Consider the following 20971-nt stretch of genomic DNA (forward strand, 5'->3'; position numbering starts at 1 on the left):
TTTTACATCATATACAAATCACTATTTTTAGATAAAAATACTAATTTGTTCTATGTTAATTGAGAGTTGACTATCAATTGTTAACTATCGGGATACATCATAGATTAGAAAAAAAAATATATTCACACTACTAGCAGATTTACTGACAGAAAATTCTGACAGTAACAACCATTCATTTATTTTAGAAAATTAAAAACCTTTTCCGTCGGATTTGTCCAACGGTAAAGTGGCATGAAGGCTGATTTTGTGGTGCTAATGTTACCATTGAATTTTTTTTTCCCGATAAAATTACTCAAATTTTTTTGTCCATGAACCATCATATTCCAAAGCTAAATTTGTCGCAAGTTACCAACGGACATCAAAATTCGATGGTACACATTTATCGGCGAGGTTTATACTGTCATATTTAATCAGACGGATCGGTAAACATAGTACCCACGGATTTTTTTGGTAAACATCAGTGTTTTTCTTGTAGTGTTAACTTGTTTATTTTCTGAGTTAATTATTGACTTATTGTTTATTGTTGTTAATTTTCTAAGTTTATTATTATCTGAGTTAATTATTTTTTGAGTTAATTAGTTGATTGTTGTTAATTGTCTGACTTAATCGTAATTTGTCTATTTTCTGAGTTAATTATTGACTTATTGTTTATTATTGTTAATTTTCTAAGTTTATTATTATCTGAGTTAATTATTTTTTGAGTTAATTAGTTGATTGTTATTAATTGTCTGACTTAGTCATAACTTGTTTATTTTCTGAGTTAATTATTGACTAATTGTTTATTGTTGTTAATTTTTTAAGTTTATTATTACCTAAGTTAATTATTTTTTGAGTTAATTAGTTGATCATTATTAATTGTCTGAGTTAATCTTAACTTGTTTATTTTCTGAGTTAATTATTGATTTATTGTTTATTGTTGTCAATTTTCTAAGTTTATTATTATCTGAGTTAATTATTTTCTGAGTTAATTAGTTGATTGTTGTTGATTCTCTAAGATAATATTAACTTGTTTATTTTCTGAGTTAATTATTGACTTATTATTTATTATTGTCAATTTTCTAAATTTATTATTATCTGAGTTAATTAGTTGATTATTGTTGATTGTCTGAGTTAATCTTAACTTGTTTATTTTTTGAATTAATTATTGACTTATTATTTATTGTTGTTAATTATCTAAGTTTATTATTATTTGAGTTAATTATTTTCTAAGTTAATTAGTATTGTATCTTTTGATTTATTAGTTTAGAAATTATCGAATTTAAATATTTAAAATTATATATTAATTTTTAAACAATTTTTTAAAAAAATTTAAAATTTATGTACGTCGGTTAAATTCGCCGGTAGTTATTAATTTAATTATTAATTAATAATATATTACCATCGGATTTATCGAAAAAATTTTGACGGTAATTAACGGCGAACGAAAAATCTGCCAGTAAACAATTACCGGCGAGATTTATACCATCAGATTTGTTCCAACGATACTCAATATTTTTCTTTTAGTGGTGCGGGCGGTGAATAAGGCTGCCGCCATTGTCATTGTTGGATTCGAAGAGAGAAATGAAAGAAAAGATGAGAAGGTGAGAAATGAAGAAAACAGAGGAGAGAGAAAGAGACGCTCGCCAGAAGAAGAGAAGCAAGAAGAGAGTAGGGGAAGACGATGTTGATAATGAACACGATCACCATCGTTACCGTCGCTGAATTTGAGCAGAGAGAGAAAGCGAGCAGAAGTAGAGAGATTAAACAGAACAAAGAAAAGGGAAAAAAAAAAGGAGAAGTCGTGACGGAAGAAGAGAGCATCTCTGCTACTGTCGCAGCTATCGCCGCTGTCATTGGAATCACCAGAGCTCACCTGAGGAGGTCCGCCGGAGCTGCTACTATTATTACTCTTGCTCTACTTTGTGACTATCACACTTGTATATTCCCTGTTCACCAGAACTACTTCCATCGCCGCGTGCCACAGAGTTGGTTGATGCCACGTTGTTACTACTCGAACTATTGTACTTCAGCTTGTCCGAAATTGCTGCTGGAGTTTCTCAAAATTGCCGCCAGCTCCACCTTGCCATTGCCCCAATTCAAATTCTTAACTTTTTTTCATTTTACTTCAACTCTCCTCATTTTTTAACTTGGCACTCTGGATTTGGTTACTTCTGTTTTTTAGGACCAATTTATGAGTAGACTTTATGTCTATAGTTGTTTTAATTTATGTTATTGTGAGATTTTAATTATACTTATAAAATTATTATTCAAAAATGTTAATTTGATTAGAATAATTGATTTATTAGAGTTGAATAATTTATTTTGTGAAGCTCATACTTCAAAAATTTTAGATGAGATTATATATATTTTTGATGAAGTTTTGTATTATTTTAAAATATTTGATTTTACTTGAATATTTTTTGAAACATTGAAGTATATATACTAACTTATGTATTCTGAAATTGTAAAATATGTTTGAAATTTTTTATGATCGAGAGAGTATGGTTGAAATGAATTTTTGATGAGAAAATATTATTTGATTTGATTTGATACTTTATATATTTAAAAGACTAAAGAATTTAATTTTGGTTTCACAAAATTAGAAAATTAGTAAATGAAAAAAAAGTTTTGATTGAGTATTGTCCTACTGAAGACTAAGTTGCAGATATTTTTACAAATTCGTTGAAGACCCAATTAATTATTTCACAAGTTGAAGAAGATGCTTGAAATGATTAATTTTACAAGTTTGATTTAAGGGAGTAGACAATATTAATAAAAATAAATCTACTTACACCATACTAAAACCATCACGAAATTAGAAGTTACAAAAATCAGGAGTAATGAAACTGGAAACTATAATAATCACAAATCAAATTTTATCTCTCCTAATCAAAATTGGAAGCTACAAGTCAAGTTGATTTTGATAAAAACAAATAAAGAAAGAACCATGAAACATTTATATGATAAGATGCATTCAGTCACTTCATACTCCATACTAGAAGAATTATGAATTAAAAGTTTTAAGTTGATGACTAAACTTAAAAAATTTGAAGTAAATTTGAATAAGAAATTTGACTAGTCAAGTTTCTACTAGTTTTACGAAATATTACAACTAGTTAGTTGTTATAAAAATTATTATTTTATTATAAAATGTTGTTTATATAAAAATTTAAACTCTACTTACTTTAATCATCTTGCCATATGAATAAAAATGTATTGAATTATTAAAAAAAAAATTATTTTGTGAGTATATTGTTAATAAGTTTGAAAATTAAACATATGATAATGTCATTTATATGATAATGTCATTTATGTGAGTGAGTGATTTTAAAACTAATAAATTATGAGTATTAAACTTTCAACTTGCAAGGGTCAATACTCACAATATAGTGCAATGATGCAAAAACTACGGAAATAACTAGCCATTAGCTAAACCAAGTTGGGTTGGTCTAGTGGTTAGTTCACTAGTCCGCTTAAGCAAGCGTCGGGGGTTTGAATTTTGTCTTGTGCATGCAGCAACTCATTGGCCAACGACAAATTCTTAAATAGAGCTCAGTATCGCGATGGATTAATCCTTAGCCTGCCGAGTTGGAAGATACCGTAATAAAAAAAAAAAAAACTAGCCATTAGCTACTACCACAAGAGTCTTTCTGAGTGAGCATAAAAACAATAAATTAAGGGCCGTCCAACATGTCGCATGGAATTCATAAAGGACCACATTTTAAGGGTGTAACATTGACCTAATCTAATGCAAGGGTTAGAGGCTAATTGTGACTTAATTCCGTGATTTTGAAGTCATAGGAATAACTAAACTGTTCCTCTAGGTTCCTCTTTGCATCAAAACACTAAAGAAAAAAATAAGTAAAAAATGACGTAGCAACCTGGATGAGTCAAACAAAAACAAAAATTTCTTAACATATAGACATTACTTACTTATCCGTGCACTTTGGAGGCCTTAATATCACTTGAATACAAGAGTATTATCACAGTTAACCATATCATTTTGAATGTTAATCCTAACAAGGTCATATCATTAAGAAGTGAAACTTCTTTCCTCTGTCATGTGAAACCAATCCAAATTTAACAGAGAGTAAACAATACAGTAGTCAAAATTAAAAATAATGAAAAAAAATATTTTCTTCAAATACTAATTTTTTTAATTAAAAGATCACTAGTGATGCAGCCTTTTTTATAACTTGTATAGCTTCATTCAACACCAATTTCTCTATTTCTATTAATTGTTTTTCCTTATCCTCCAATTTAATGAACCCAACCACAATCCCCACTTCACTCTAAAAATCAGTATCCACATTCAATAGGGTTGTGATAGTGTATGTGAGTCCACAGTAAACCAGGATGGGAAGGTGCCTTTCTTTCTGTAAATACAAGCCATGATGCAAGGTGTCACTCAGGTATCGAAGAATACGCTTTACCACGCCTTCCAGTGATCCTCAAATGGAAACTACATAAATTGGCAAACTCGATTGACAGAATAAGCAGTTTCAGACTTAGTCATTGTTAGATAGTGTAAGCTACCAACTATACTTCTATATAGGGAAGGATTATCAAATGGAACACCCCCGGTGGCAGTGAGTTTTAGTAGTGTAGAAGGCAGTGGTGTGGAGCAGGGTTTGCACCCTCTAGTCCTGCTTTCTTCAGGATGTCTTGAATGTATTTAGTTTGTAGAAGGGAGAGACCACCATCTGTTGTCTTGACAACCTGCACGCCAAGGAAGTAGTGCAAGTCCCCAAGATCTTTGAGAGCAAAGTTGAGATTTAGCTGCTGAATGACTTGACACCACCTCACTGGTAAGAACATTCCAATGATGTATCTTGCTGATTCTGAATCTATCAATCCTGAGTATACGCGGTGGAAAAGATAAGATGCACTATTGAAATCTTGATTGCTTGCATCCATGACCAAACTGTTCACAGCAAGAATGGTTGGGTGTGTGTTCACGCATCAAGTTTGGAAGTGATTAGAAGCTTATTTTTCTTCTCACATCAAGGCAAAAGTGATGCAGTTCAAGAACAGACTTAGCTCGATCTAGATCTCTGGTGCGGTGAGCGAGTATTTGTTGGATATAAAAAGCACAGTTGATGCACTAATGGCTATACATTTTTATAATTTCACTTATAATTTCACTTAGGAAGAGAAATAAAAATGGGGCACCGTCTAAACCGTTCAAGATGGAAAGGGTGTAACACCCTACCACACAGAGCTTTACGCTTAAGTCGTAAAACAGAGGTGGTGTGGTATTACGACCTCTAAAATAAAATGTATATATATAATAGCAGAAGAATTATAATATGCTAGGAGCCTTGAAGAATAGAGGGAATAAAAATCGCGAAACGAAAGCGCAACGCTCGAGAAATGAGTTAACTTGCGTGCTAAGAAAGCTACAACTGTCAAGTGTAAAGTAACCCAAAATAGGAACAGAGAGTCAAAGATACAAAATAACGAGCTCCTGACTCAGCCTGCGAAGTCAAGACTGGCCGGATAATATACACACATATATACATATCCAAAACCCAAATGTACATAAACAAAATCCTACCTCTCCATACACCTCTAGGAGGATCAAAAAGAATAAGTTATGTGGAGAGAAAGCTAAGTACATATACATACATCATAGCATAACAAAATAACCAAGTAACCACTTCGCTTCAAGTAATATGCAGATGATGCATGCCTGTCCTACGGCTGATGAGGCTCATCTGTCGGTTATCCAGCCAACCCGACAAGTCTGAATTGTACTTAGACTGTCCCCCGACGTGCATCCCCATGAGTCTATGCATAGCTTTATCTCAAATAATCAATATTGCTCAATGAGGGTAACATTCCCGGGAATTTATATAGTGCCCAGTCACACTTACGTTGTAGGGTCAACAGAGTATCGAGTTTTCTACCTGGTACACGTGGTGGCAAGCCACGACACTTTATCCAGGGAATCTTATATCTCAGATCATTCAAATTCATAAGCCATATAAATAATTCAATTATAATTCATCAACGTCCACATCATTCTCAATCACATCTCATTCATCATCATACATCAATCATATTCAGTCCTTATCCTTCATTATCACACCTCCCATTCCGTCCATCAATAGTTCCAATTCAAAACATAATTCATTATTTTCTAAGAATCAAACTTCAAACTTAAAACATACTCATTTTCTTAATAACTCAAAATCAAACCATATAACCTTTAAATCTAAATCTCTTTTAAATAATCATCTAAACAAAATCTCTAATTTTTATAAAATTTCGGCAGCATCTCCTCTAAAACTCAGACTTTGCCACCCTTTTTGGGTCCAAACCTGCATTCTTTTCAATTCAACATACCCTTCCTCATCATCATAACAATCACCACAATAAATCTACCTCAGATCAACAATTATACTTATACAGTATTCAAATCCAACAACCAAAATTTAACTAAGAATCATAGTTCACAAATCCTAGGCTCTTAACACAAAATACCTTATTATCACAACAACCTCCACAATAATTATACCTCAAATCAATAATTCACTAAATCACCAGTTAATCAACAAACACCAAACCAACCATGTTCATCAACAGGATACTAAGTATTAAATATACACATGCAATCAAACTTATCCTATGGTCATCTAGCCTAAGTTTTCACAGAACATTATATATTAAATGCAAGAAATCTAAACCATACCTTAGCTGATTCCCAAGTATTATTCCAAGACAATTTTCCTAAAAGAACACAGCCCTCAAAACCTCAACTAATTCGCTTCCTCCAAGTTCTAGTATTCACAATTTCAAGCTCCAATTATTTATTCACAACCTAATACACATTTATAACACATATATACTCGATTTAATACTCAAAGCTCAAATTTAATGAAATTAAAATAAAATTATCGTATCCTCACCTTACCCAAGCTTCACATAAGCAAGAGTAAACATTTTTCTCAAGCTAATTAAATCCTAAAACATCCGAAATCAAAGAAATTCAACCTTCCCATTAAAAATTCGAAAATTGGGAGAAAAGAGGGCTGGGAGTGATTAAACAAGTTACCAGTGAAATTGTTCTGGTAGAAACGTAGAGCTCGACATAGTGAACGCGTGGCCGTAAACGGTGCAGCGATTAGAGCTTGGACGGAGAAGTTACGGGAGTTGGAAATTTACGTGAGGGTTACGGGAATGTCTCGTTCTTCTTTTCCCTGGGAAGCTTTCAGCTTCGTTTACGTTGAAATGAGGGGGACGAAGGCTTGGGTTCACTTAAAAGGGCTGGTCCGGTTGGACCGATTGCCCGGTTCAACCAGTTGGTCCATTCGGTCCAATCTTGGACCTTTTTTTTGGAATTGGTGTCAAAATTCTCATTTCGATGAGCTCTATCCTAATTTGATATAATATTCACATTTCTAATCCTCCTTATTAAAAACTAATTTATTGACTAATTATTTACTAATTTAACCGGGGTTTACATCCTACCCACCTAATAAAGAATTTTGCCCTCAAAATTCAAATCTGGTTATCTGAAAAGAGATGTGGATAGTCCTTTCGCATATCTGATTCGAGCTCCCAGGTATATTCCTCGATACCAGCTCGACTCCAAGCTATTTTTACCAATGATACTTCCATTCCTCGTAATCGTTTAACACTGGTGTCATCAATTCTTACCGGGATTACTGGAAGTGTTAGATCTTCTCTTACTTAGATTGGTTCTGGTTCTAGAATATGACTTGCGTCAGGAGTGTACTTCCTAAGCTGTGACACATGAAACACGTCGTGCAAATTCAAAAGATATGGCGGTAAGGCAATTCTATAAGCCACTGGCCCAATCCTCTTCAGAATCTCAAAGGGTCCAATATAACGGGGATTCAGTTTCTTAGTCTTAATAGCTCTTCCTACCCCAGTGGTTGGTGTAACTTTCAGAATGACATGTTCTCCTTCTTCAAACTCCAAAGGTTTCCGCCTTTGATCTGCATAACTCTTCTGACGGCTTTGGGCTATAAGCATTCAACTACGAATCTTCTTTATCTACTCAGTCGTTTCAGCTATCATCTCAGGCCCTAACAAACTTCTTTCTCCAGTTTCATGCCAACATAGTAGAGATTGACATTTCCTGCCATACAAAGCCTCATATGGAGCCATTCCAATGCTCGCATGATAGCTATTGTTATAAGCAAACTCTACTAATGGCATATACCGATCCCAGCTTGCTGACTGGTCCAACACACAAGCCCTTAGCATATCCTCCAAGGTTTGAATAGTTCTCTCTGACTGACCATCTGTCTGAGGGTGATACGCAGTACTCAAACTTAACTGAGTCCCAAATGCACGCTGAAAAGCTCCCCAGAACCTTGATGTAAAACGAGGATCCCTATCTGATATAATGGTAGAAGGCACGCCATGCAACCTGACAATCTCTTTGATATACATTCAAGCTAGTTCTTCCATTGTGCAACTTATTCGGATAGGAAGAAAGTGAGCTGATTTTGTCAGTCGATCCACAACCACCCAAATAGCATCACAACCAGATCGGGTTCTAGGCAAACCTATCACAAAATCCATTGCGATACTCTCCTATTTCCATTGTAGAATTTCCAAAGGCTGAAGGGTTCCTGATGGTCTCTGATGCTCAATCTTAACTTTTTGATATGTTAAACATTTAGATACATGTAATGCTACATCATTCTTCAGACCTGGCCACCAGAACATCGCTTTCAGATCCTGATACATTTTGGTACTCCCTGGATGAATTGAAAACATGCTCTTATGAGCTTCCTTCAAGATACTCTGTCGCAGGTCCCCAATATCTGGCACAATAATCCGGTTCTTGAACCTCCACAAACCATTCTGACCTTCTGACACTCCACATTGTTTTTCCTGTTCAACTGCTGACAATACCTTACGTAATGCTTCATTATCTTGATGAGCCTTCATAAGTTCTGATTTAAAATCACTTGAGATCTGTAATTAACTCAAACACAGAATTTCAGATTCTTCTCTAACTCCCAAGTTCAAACCTTGAAATGGCTTTAGTAACTCTTCTTCTCGTAGCATCATCCAAGCTGCATATAAAGATTTCTGACTTAAGGCGTCCGCCACAACGTTTGCTTTTCCTGGATGATAATTCAATTCAAAATCATAATCTTTCAGAAGCTCCATCCACCTCCTCTGACGCATATTCAACTCTTTCTGCTCAAAAAGATACTTCAAACTCTTATGGTATGAGAAAACATAAAACTTAACGCCATAGAGATAGTGCCTCCAGATCTTTAAAGCAAACACAACAGCAGCAAGTTCCAAATCATGTGTCGAATAGTTCATTTCATGTGGCCTTAATTGCCGTGAGGCGTATGCTACAACATTCTGGTGCTGCATCAGAACGCACCCCAAGCCCTTCAGCGATGCATCACAGTACACTTCAAATGGCTCACTTGGTTCAGGCAATACCAACACGGTGTAGTAGTCAATCTGTGCTTCAATTCTTGAAAGCTCTCCTCAAACTCTAAAGTCCAAATAAAAAGTGTATCCTTCCTAGTCAACTTAGTTAAAGGTAAGGCGAGTTGTGAAAATCCTTTAATAAATCTCCAATAATACCCTGCCAAACCTAGGAAACTCCTGATCTCTGTCACTGAAGTTGGTCGCTCCCAATTTATTACTGCTTCCACCTTAGCAGGATCCACAACTATTCCCTGCTTACTCACCACGTGACCAAGAAACTTTACTTCACTCTTCCAAAACTCACATTTAGATAACTTAGCATATAACTTCCTGTCTCTCAGAATTTGCAGCACAGTTCGCAAGTGATCAACATGCTCCTCTTCAGTCTTAGAATAAACAAGAATGTCATCAATGAAGACAATAACAAACTTGTCCAGATACGATCAGAAAATCCTGTTCATATATACATCACTGTATACTCATAATGACCATAACGGGTTCTGAAAGCAGTTTTCGGAATATCCTCGTCTCTAACCCTTATCTGATGATAACCGGATCGCAGATCAATCTTAGAAAACACACCGGCTCCCTGTAACTGATCCATTATATCGTCGATTCTAGACAACGGATATTTGTTCTTCACAGTGATCTTATTCAATTGCCGATAATCGACACACAATTGCATACTCCTATCCTTCTTCTTTACCAGTAACACTGGCGCTCCCCACGGAGAAACACTTGGTAGGATAAAATGCTTACCCAACAGATCTTCCAGCTGAGCTTTCAGTTCAGCCATTTCTAAAGGTGACATCCTGTAAGGAGTAATCGAAATCGGACCGGTTCCAAGTACCAACTCAATTGCAAATTCGACCTCCCGGCTAGGTGAAAATTCATTAATATCATCCGGAAACACATCTGAAAATTCACATACAACCAAAATCTGCTCTAAACTCTGATCATCACCTGATACTCCCGCAGTTAATAACATAATACCCTGACATTCAGTTCTAGAACAGTTTACTATCATAGAATTCAAATAGTAACTATTCACCACAACCGGTGCTTCTGACCCTTCCGGCATAAACTGTACTGATTTCTTAGAACAATCAAACAAAACATGATTCTTAGATAACCATTCCAATCCCAAAATGAGATCAAGACCAGTCATAGGCAAAGAAATTAAATCATACACAAATTCACGCTGTTGCACTCGAAAGGAAACTTGTGGACATCCTATCCTAGTCACCATAGCTTCATGAGTAGCATTATATACTTTCAAATCATAACCTAAAACCACCATTCTCAATCCTAATTCATGGGCCTTTTTATATGCAGATGATGCATGCCTGCCCTATGACTGATGAGGCTCATCTGTCGATTATCCAGCCAACCCGACAAGTATGAAGTGTACTTAGACTGTCCCCTGACATGCATCCCCATGAGTCTTTGCATAGCTTTATCTCAAATAATCAATATTGCTCAATGGGGGTAACATTCTCGGGAATTTATATAGTTCCCGGTCACACTTACGTCGTAGGGTCAACAGAGTATCGAGTTTTCTACCTGGTACACGTGGTGGCAAGCCACGGCATTTTATTCAGGGAATCTCGTATCTCAGATCATTCAAATTCATAAGCCATATAAATAATTCAATTATAATTCATCAACATCCACATCATTCTCAATCACATCTCATTCATCATCATACATCAATCATATTCAGTCCTTATCCTTCATTATCACACCTCCCATTCCGTCCATCAATAGTTCCCATTCAAAACATAATTCATTATTTTCTAAGAATAAAACTTCAAACTTAAAACATACTCATTCTCTTAATAACTCAAAATCAAACCATATAAACTTTAAATCTAAATCTCTTTTAAATAATCATCTAAACAAAATTTCGGCAGCATCTCCTCTAAAACTCGGACTTTGCCACCCTTTTCGGGTCCAAACCTGCATTATTTTCAATTCAATATACCCTTCCTCATCATCATAACAATCACCACAATAAATCTACCTCAGATCAACAATTATACTTATACAGTATTTAAACCCAACAACCAAAATTTAACTAAGAATCATAGTTCACAAATCCTAGGCTCTTAACACAAAATACCTCATTATCACAATAACCTCCACAATAATTATACCTCAAATCAATAATTCACTAAATCACCAGTTAATCAACAAACACCAAACCAACCATGTTCATCAATAGGATACTAAGTATTAAATATACACATGCAATCCAACTTATTCTATGGTCATCTAGCCTAAGTTTTCACAGAACATTATATATTAAATGCAAGAAATCTAAACCATACCTTAGCCGATTCCCAAGTATTATTCCAAGACAATTTTCTTAAAAGAACACAGCCCTCAAAACCTCAACTAATCTGCTTCCTCCAAGTTCCAGTATTCACAATTTCAAGCTCCAATTATTTATTCACAACTTAATACACATTTATAACACATATATATCCAATTTAATACTCAAAGCTCAAATTTAATGAAATTAAAATAAAATTATCGTATCCTCACCTTACCCAAGCTTCACATAAGCAAGAGTGAACGTTTTTCTCAAGCTAATTAAATCCTAAAACATCCGAAATCAAAGAAATTCAACCTTCCCATTAAAAATTCGAAAATTGGGGGAAAAGAGGGCTGGGAGTGATTAAACAAGTTACCAGTGAAATTGTTCCGGTAGAAACGTAGAGCTCGACGCAGTGAACGTGTGGCCGCAAACGGTGCAGCGATTAGAGCTTGGACGGAGAAGTTACGGGAGTTGGAAATTTACGTGAGGGTTACGGGAATGTCTCGTTCTTCTTTTCCCTGGGAAGCTTTCAGCTTTGTTTACGTTGAAATGAGGGGGACGAAGGCTTGGGTTCACTTAAAAGGGCTGGTCCGGTTGGACCGACAGCCCAGTTCGAGTCTGGTTCAACTGGTTCAGTCCGTTCGGTTCAATTTTGGACCGTTTTCTTCGAAATTGGTGTCAAAATTCTCGTTTCGATGAGCTCTATCCTAATTTGATATAATATTCACATTTCTAATCCTCCTTATTAAAAACTAATTTATTGATTAATTATTTACTAATTTAACCGGGGTTTATAAAGAGGGCTTCGGCAAAGCGATCCATTATCACCGTATCTTTTCGTTCTAGTTGTAGATGTGCTGAACAGAATGATCGGGGAGGCGGTAAGAAATAGGATAATATTACCGCTCTTAGTTGGTAGGGATAATATAGAGTTATCACATATATTGTTCGCTGATGACACTATATTGTTCTGCCCACCGGAGGAGGAGACAGTGAGAAATTATAAGAGACTCTTGAGGTGTTTTGAAGTCATGTCTGGGCTGAGCATTAACTTCAACAAGTCTAGTTTGATACCGGTAAATTGCAGTCAGGAGTGGGTTGATCAGATGCGCCAGTTACTAGGGTGCCAAGCGGCGAGTCTATGATGAGCGGATAAATTATACCCTTTTTGGCATTGTTTTTACATGGTTTTTAGTATGTTTTAATTACTTTTTACTATATTTTTATTAGTTTTTATGCAAAATTTATATTTCTAGATTTTACTATGAGTTTGTGTATTTTTCTGTAATTTCATGTATTTTCTGGCTGAAATTGAGGGACCTGAGCAAAAATCTGACTCAGAGGCTGAGAAAGGACTGCAGATGCTGTTGGATTCTGACCTCCCTGCACTCGAAGTAGATTTTATGGAGCTACAGAAGCCCAATTGGTGTGCTCTTAATTGCATTGGAAAGTAGACATCCTGGGCTTTCCAGCAATGTATAATAGTCCATACTTTGCTCGAGATTTGATGGCCCAAACTAGCATCAAAACGCCCACCAGAGACCCTTTTCTGGCGTAAAATGCCAGAACTGGCACCAAAGCTGGAGTTAAACGCCCAAACTGGCACCCAAGCTGGCGTTTAACTCCAAGAAAGGCCTATGTACGTGTAAAGCTCAATGCTCAGCCCAAGAACACACCAAGTGGGCCCCGGAAGTGGATTTTTGCACTATCTGCACTTAGTTACTTATTTTCTGTAAACCTAGTTTACTAGTTTAGTATAAATAGCACTTTTTACTATTGTATTTTATCTTTGGATCAATTTTAGATCTTTTGATCAAGTCTTTGAACCCTTTTTTGAATCTTATGCCATTTTTCATATTCTGGAGGCTGGCCATTCGGCCATGCCTGGACCTCTTTCTTATGTATTTTCCAACGGTGGAGTTTCTACACCTCACAGATTAAGGTGAGGAGCTCTGCTGTTCCTCATGAATTAATGCAAGTACTATTGTTTCTCTTTCAATTCAAGCCTATTTCTTCTCCAAGATATACTCTTGTACTTAATTCAGTTAAGTCAGAATGAAGGGGGTGACCCGGGACAAGCACCCATTATCTTCGTTACTCGCTTAGCCAAGATCTAGGTGCCTGACAACCACAAAGCGGTCTACATGATGTTCAACGTAGTCATTGGATGACAGCCAGAGTATATTCTCTTGGGTCTCTGATCCACGGATTCACATCGCCTCTCCTGACAACAGAGCATCCGAATCCGTGATTAGGATCTTCGTGGTATAGGCTAGAATCAATAGACAGCATCTGAGATCCGGAAAGTCTAAACCTTGTCTGTGGTATTCCGAGTAGGATCTGGGAAGGGATGACTGTGGAGAGCTTCAAACTCACGAATGTTGGGCGCAGTGACAGTGTGCAAAAGGATCAAGGGATCCTATTCCGACACAAGTGAGAACCGACAGATGATTAGCCATGCGATAGCTGTACCCGGTATTTTTCATCCGAGACGAGAAATCCGACAGTTGATTAGCCGTACAGAAACCGTAGAGGACCATTTTCACTGAGAGGATCATACAGCTTGCCATGGAAGGGAGCACGCACGATTGGATGAAGGCAATAAGAAAGCAGAGGTTCAGAAGTAACAAAACATCTCCAAACGCTTATCTGAAATTCCCACCATTGAATTACATAAGTATCTCTATTTTATTTTATGTTTTATTTATCTTTTAATTATCAAAACTCATAACCAATTGAATCTGCCTGACTGAGATTTACAAGACGACCATAGCTTGCTTCAAGCCGACAATCTCCGTGGGATCGACCCTTACTCACGTAAGGTATTACTTGGACGACCCAGTGCACTTGCTGGTTAGTTGTATCGGGATTGTGAAGAGTGTGAATCACGATTTCGTGCACCAGTCTACCAGTGAAGTATCTGGGGATTAATCTAGGAGCAAACCCGAGGCTTGTAAAAACATGGAAACCAGTAATAGATAAGGTAGATGAGAAACTAAGTTTGTGAAAAGCAAAGGTTCTTAGTAAAGCAGGAAAGCTACTTCTCATCAAGTCCGTAATTAATAGTCTACCGACCTACTATTTGAGCTTATATAAAATATCAGTCATAGTGGCTAAAAAAATAATTTCTTTACAAAGGAGGTTCTTTTGGGGGAAGGACGATGGACGACCTGGGCTGCCTCTTGTAAAATGGGAAATGATACAAGCGCCGAAGAAACTAGGAGGACTCAGTGTGGGGGATGCGATGATTTGGAATACTGCACTATTGTTTAAGTGGTGGTGGAGATTCTCGAAGGAAGAGTGTCTTTTATGGAAGAAGGTAGTGTGCTCCTACAATAATCTGAACCCAGGACAGTTATTGTCTACTCAAGAGATACCAGCAAAAGGGGCCCGTGGAGAGATATATGTCACTTGCAAATAAAAGAGCAACAGGTCAGACAAAAGATGATCGACGGTATGGCTATGGAAGTAGGAGATGGTAGATTAAAAAGATTAGATGCTTGGTTACAGTCGGGGAAACTGCAAGACTCCTTTCCGAGACTCTACTTGATTTCAGATAACAAAGGATCCATGATTGCGGAATGTGGGTTTTGGGATGGGATTGAGTGGGTATAGAATCTCCTATGGAGGAGGGAACTCCACCAATGAGAGATTGACAGTTTGAACCAAATGCTTGATATCTTGCAAGCTGTGAGACTGATAGGTGACACACAAGATAGAGTGGTGTGGAAATTTGATAAGGGAGATGTTTATAGTACTAACTCATTTGTGCAGGTTTTGCAGGAACCGACTCTGACGGACGATATCCTTATCTATAAGTTCACAAATGAAATCTGGAAAGGACTGGTTCCCCTTCGGATAGAGTTGTTTACTTTGTTTGTGCTTGTAGGTCGAGTCAATACAAAGGATCGACTAAGCAGATTGGGCATCATTGAACGAAGTGATAATAATGTCTGCGTTATGTGTAGCAAGGAAATTGAACTGTACAACATCTGTTTGTTACGTGTGAGTTTGCTTGGCAGGTGTGGTGCGCATGGATTAGTCATGTGGGTAGTGTTTGGAGCATCCCAGGTTCCATAAAAGAACATTTCGAGAGTTGAAAGACTATGCCGTTGAGAAAAGACGTGCAAAAAACATGGTTAGTTAGATTCTTCTCAATTATATGGAATATATGGCTGTGTAGAAATGAACTTATTTTCCAGAATAAGACAACAAATGTGGTAAACTGTGTGACTAGATCGTTTTGTTGCTCTAGAGAGTGGTGCAAAAGTTAACTCGTGTTGTTGATAGCTATGTCAGAGATGACATAGGAGTTGCTAAAATTCATGTATTGTATCTTTGTATGCTCCACTACATGTGTTGAGCTTATTTTTATTTCAAAAAAAAAAAAGTAGATTTGACTATTTATTCTTACAATATATTTAAAATACTATAACACAATTAAATGTTATAATAATTTTAAAATTATTCGAAAATTTAAACATATTTTAACCTTAGAATAATATCAGGTATGTAAAAATATGCAAGTTTTCTATTAAGAAAATGTTGTTAGATTAATGCTTGAACAATTATGAAAACCTTATTTATGTTATTGGTTAGATGTAATGACCAAAAGAAGTTTAAATTTTAGACATCGTGCACCCTATTCAAATTAGTTATATTATTATTAAATTAAAAAGAATGTTAACGGTTAACAAATTTTATAATTTGTTACTATTAATTAATTATTATTAATATTTTTAATAATATAATATTATTCATTTTTTTTTACTAATTAAATGTTGACTAAATTTTAATAAAAATACCAACTTTCTAAATTTTCTTTTAAACTAATTCTAATGACTTGGAAAGAATAGAAGTTTAACTTTATCTAATCTCTCTGCTGTTGTCAATTTGTCTTAATTAAACCTAACGTGCTCTTTTCGTTTGCTTTTTCTTTTTCTTTTTATATTTTTGGCCTTCTAACGAACGTGTTTTAACTTTTAAGAAATCAAGAAAAACACGATTGGACCTTTTGGTTTTTGAGTGGATTGAGAAACACATTGCAGATGTGATGTTTTTTATAATTATCATAGGTTGTTGGTCCTTGACGATGCCGTCCTTAAGTCAGGTATATTTATATGAACGTTCAAATAATAGAAGTCTTATGAGCAAATATCTAATAATAAAAAATTTAGACGTTAATAAAATTGACTACCAAAAAATTAAATTAAATTTATATTTATAAAAAATAAATTATATTTAATAAAAATATTTTATTATTAATTTTTTGTTGATTTTATTTAAAAAAAGGTTAAATTTTAAAATTAATTCTACCACTAATTATTTTTAACTTTCTGCTTGGCGTAACGCACTTGCGATGTCACGTATTGATGCCCAAACATGCTTGGCGGTGTCACAGGTCGCAGATCGAAAAAACTGATGTTAGACAATAGACACACTAAAATCAATTCAAAGAAAAGCGTCGCAATCCCAATTCAATCCGTTTTTAGCAAAAGCAAAAACGAAAATAATCAACTCTTTCTATCCCACTTTCTCAACTTCATCTCCCTCGACTTCCATTCAAACCAAAAAAAGAAAGAAAAGAGCCTTCAATGTCAAGAAGAACAAATACCCCTGCTTCTATTCAAGATGCCAATGAAAAAGTCTGTTCAATTTTTTTTATTTTAATTTTTTAACTCCAGTGCATCTGATATATCAGATTCAAGCTTGTTTTTTGGATCTGTGACCTGCAACACCACAAGCGCGTTTGGACATCGATTTGTGATCTCAAAAGTGCGTTCTAGTTCAGAGTAAAAGTAGGAAGCGTTGAAGGTTGAAGATGATTAGTAGAAAGGTTAATTTTAAAATTTAATGTGTTCTTTAAACAAAATTAACAAAAATTCAATGAATAATTATTTTTATTGAATATAATTCATTTTTCATAAATATAAAATTTATTTAGTTTTTTTTAATCAATTTTGTCAGTGCTAAATTTTTTATGATAAAAAATAATTATTTATTCTAAAAATATATTATTATAAAAAAGAGACTATTTTTTTATTGTCATAATTTATGACCAACTTGGTCATCAGTTTAATATTTTATTATCAATTTGGTAGATTAAAAATAATGCGTTCCAGTCAAATAAAGAAAAACTTTATATATAGTATATTATAAAAAATTTTTAAGTATATTAGTACACTTGTATTTCGATAAATTTTAATTGTTAATTTTAATTATATATTATATATAATATTTTTTATAATTAAGATTAATAATAAAAAATATTAAAATACCATTGTATGGATACATTTAAAAGGTTTCCTATATTATAAAAATAATACATCTAAAGCTAAAAAATGAGACTAAAACTTTACCTACCCTAGAAGATAAATTTCAAAAGAAGCTTTAGCAAATCATCATGTGAACAAAATATAAAAAAATAAATAATGCTATATAATATTAATTAAGATCAAGACTCCTGTTCCTCGTCATTTATTTAATTTATTTGATGTTTGCATACAATCAGCAATTATGTAAGAGTTGTTGGGGAGATAAGCATACATTAAAAAAAGACCAAACAATTTTTTTAAGATGACTTTACAAGTCGTTTGAGCTAAATCATTGGGAGAAGAATTTAAATGACCTACGATACTTTCCATGACAACTAAGGCATATATATCTCCTGGTTTAGCAAACCAAATAAAAACGGAGCAGAAAAGAAAAGAAAAGAATACACAACCATATATCATAACTACTGCTTGTGTTTATTATGTAATAATCCTTAGTCCTTATTACCAGCTACTGCTTGTGTTTTTTCTTCCTCAACATATAGTCAAATAATACTCTTCTGATGTCTTTTCCCACAACACTTATAAATATAGTCGTTTTCTTTCTTATAGATTCCACCAATCTAGGCTATTTGATTCCCTCTTTTCCACAACTTCGTTTTCATATCGATCTTAATTTTTCAAGTGATTGAAAGAAGCCTCTGTTGCCTTTGTCTTTTCACTTCTCTTTCTTTCGTTTTCTTTTCTTTTCTTTTCCTGGTCTTGTATGCAACACATTACTATTTTTACGTCTTTTTTATAAACTCAATTCTCACTGAAAAAGAAAAAAAAAAAAAAAACACAAAAAACACAAAAAAAAAGCTTCTTTTGAATTGACCAGACAATCAGGGTTTCTAATTTCTATTATGGTTGTTTTCTACTGTCTTCGTTCTGGTTATGGACTAATCACAACATGATACATCCTGTATGTGTTGAAGTCGAGGTTTGTTTTTCATTTCATTATCTACTGTCTTCGTATTCTTGTATTCTTTCTTTGATTTATCTATTATCTTAGCACATATGTTAAGATTACAAAATAAAAATTTTAATTAAAAATATAAAAAATTAAATTTTTAATATATTTATTTTATATTTTTTAAATAAAAATATTTAAAAATTTTATTAATAATAAATTTAAATTTATTATATACTCTTAAAACACAAATTAACTAAACTTTTCTTTCTTTCTTTACATGGGTTATGGTCTTGCTAAGATATTAATTACTAGAAAATTTTAATTGAAAGCTTTAAGTTCAATGTAACTCTTATATTTTAACGAAAAGTTTTGGATTCAAGACTTATTAAATATCATTTTATAAACTAAATATGTATTATATATAATAATAAGTATGAAATTAGTTAAAATAATAATTTTTTTGCCATTTAAAAAAGTAAACATTTTATTTTTTATTCTTTAATAATGTTTTTTAATTTTTTTTTAAAATTAAGTTTATAAAATATTATTTTGATGTAACTTTCTACCAACTATTTAAAACTAAAAGATCCATTGACTGGTATTTTTACCTAATGCAGAAGATTGGAAAAGGATGCCCTATTAAAGAGAGGGTAATAGACTTGAAGATTGATATAGTATCCCAATTTTAGAGATGACACCACAAAAAATGCGGTATATATTTATCATAATTATTTTTTTTATTTCTATTTCATCGTAAGAAATGAAAATTAATATCATATTCAGAGTTTTAAATTAATCTTAGGGCAAATCACTGAAATAAGCTAATGGGAGCTTAACATTACACAAATTAGCTAAATGCAAAAATAGTTCATGAATCAACTAGAGACAGGTATCTATATAATTCGAATTAGGTTAATTCGAACTTCATCTTCATATAACTTATTCGAATTACCTACACACGCACACACCCATTAATTTGAATCAACCTTATTCAAATTACACACAGTAATTTGAATCAGGGTGATTCGAATTACACACAGACACGTATACATAGTAATTCGAATTGGTCAGATTCGAATTACTTATGATTTAATTCTACCCATTTTTTATTTCATGCATTAAAAAAAAGCTAACAAAATATTTAATTACGAGACTTCTTTAAAATATTAATGAGCTATCAATTCGAATTTCATACAATACTTTTTTGTCCATTTTTAATAGCTCATGAATATTTTTTAATAAATTTTTTTAATAAATTTATTTAAATTATACCACAAAAAAATATTTTATTCTATACAAAATAATTTTAAAAAATGGCTTAAAAGATGTTAGGAATACTATAAAAAGTTGTAATGTCCTAATGACTTAGGACATTAAAAAAATACTCTACATAGTCAATAATAATTTAAAAATTAAAAAAATATATTTTTAACATATATTTATCTAAATTACTAGAGTATTACAAACTTTTATAGTACTTATAATATCTTTTAAACTATTTTTATTTTAAATTATTTTACATAAAAAAATAATTTAAAATAACTTAAAATAACTTAAAATACCCTTTATTCTAGTTTATGAATTAAGCTAATAGATCTTTTATTCAGATCTAGAAAACAGATGAATGATATTCATATAGTCAAACCCCACATAAGATATATAACATCCTAAAAATTAAGATACAATTCTTAAGTAGTAATATTTTAATTACAATTATTTATTTGGCCTCATTCATTTTTAATGTAATATTTATATATATCTTGTTAATTTGTAATAATAATAATAATAATAATTTGTATGAAAAATTATGATCAATTTATTCTTCTTGCAAGACAAAGAAATAATTAATCATGAAAAAAAAATGAAAAATTATATCATCCACACATAAAAAAAAATATAAAATACAACAGATTCATAAAGTCATCATAAACATCTATAATTTACTAATAGATTATTATCACAAGTATGAGTCATGACACTAAAATACAAGAAAGAAAAACACGAAAATAAATA

The 20971-nt window shown here is 33.3% G+C and overlaps 1 protein-coding gene across 1 annotated transcript in view; it reads left to right on the top strand.

Moving 5' to 3' along the window:
- The first annotated feature begins 18356 nt into the window (after window positions 1-18356).
- The window catches only part of LOC107628196 (uncharacterized), a 72267-nt gene continuing 69652 nt past the window's right edge, over window positions 18357-20971 (top strand). Inside the window, exons 1-2 of the mRNA XM_088504831.1 lie at window positions 18357-18985; window positions 19576-19669. The gene's annotated coding sequence lies outside the window, so the exon portion shown is untranslated. The remainder of the gene's footprint in view (window positions 18986-19575; window positions 19670-20971) is intronic.

This window comes from Arachis ipaensis, chromosome B2, assembly GCF_059453495.1.
Source record: "Arachis ipaensis isolate K30076 ecotype BB chromosome B2, ASM5945349v1, whole genome shotgun sequence".
Lineage (NCBI taxonomy): Eukaryota > Viridiplantae > Streptophyta > Magnoliopsida > Fabales > Fabaceae > Arachis > Arachis ipaensis.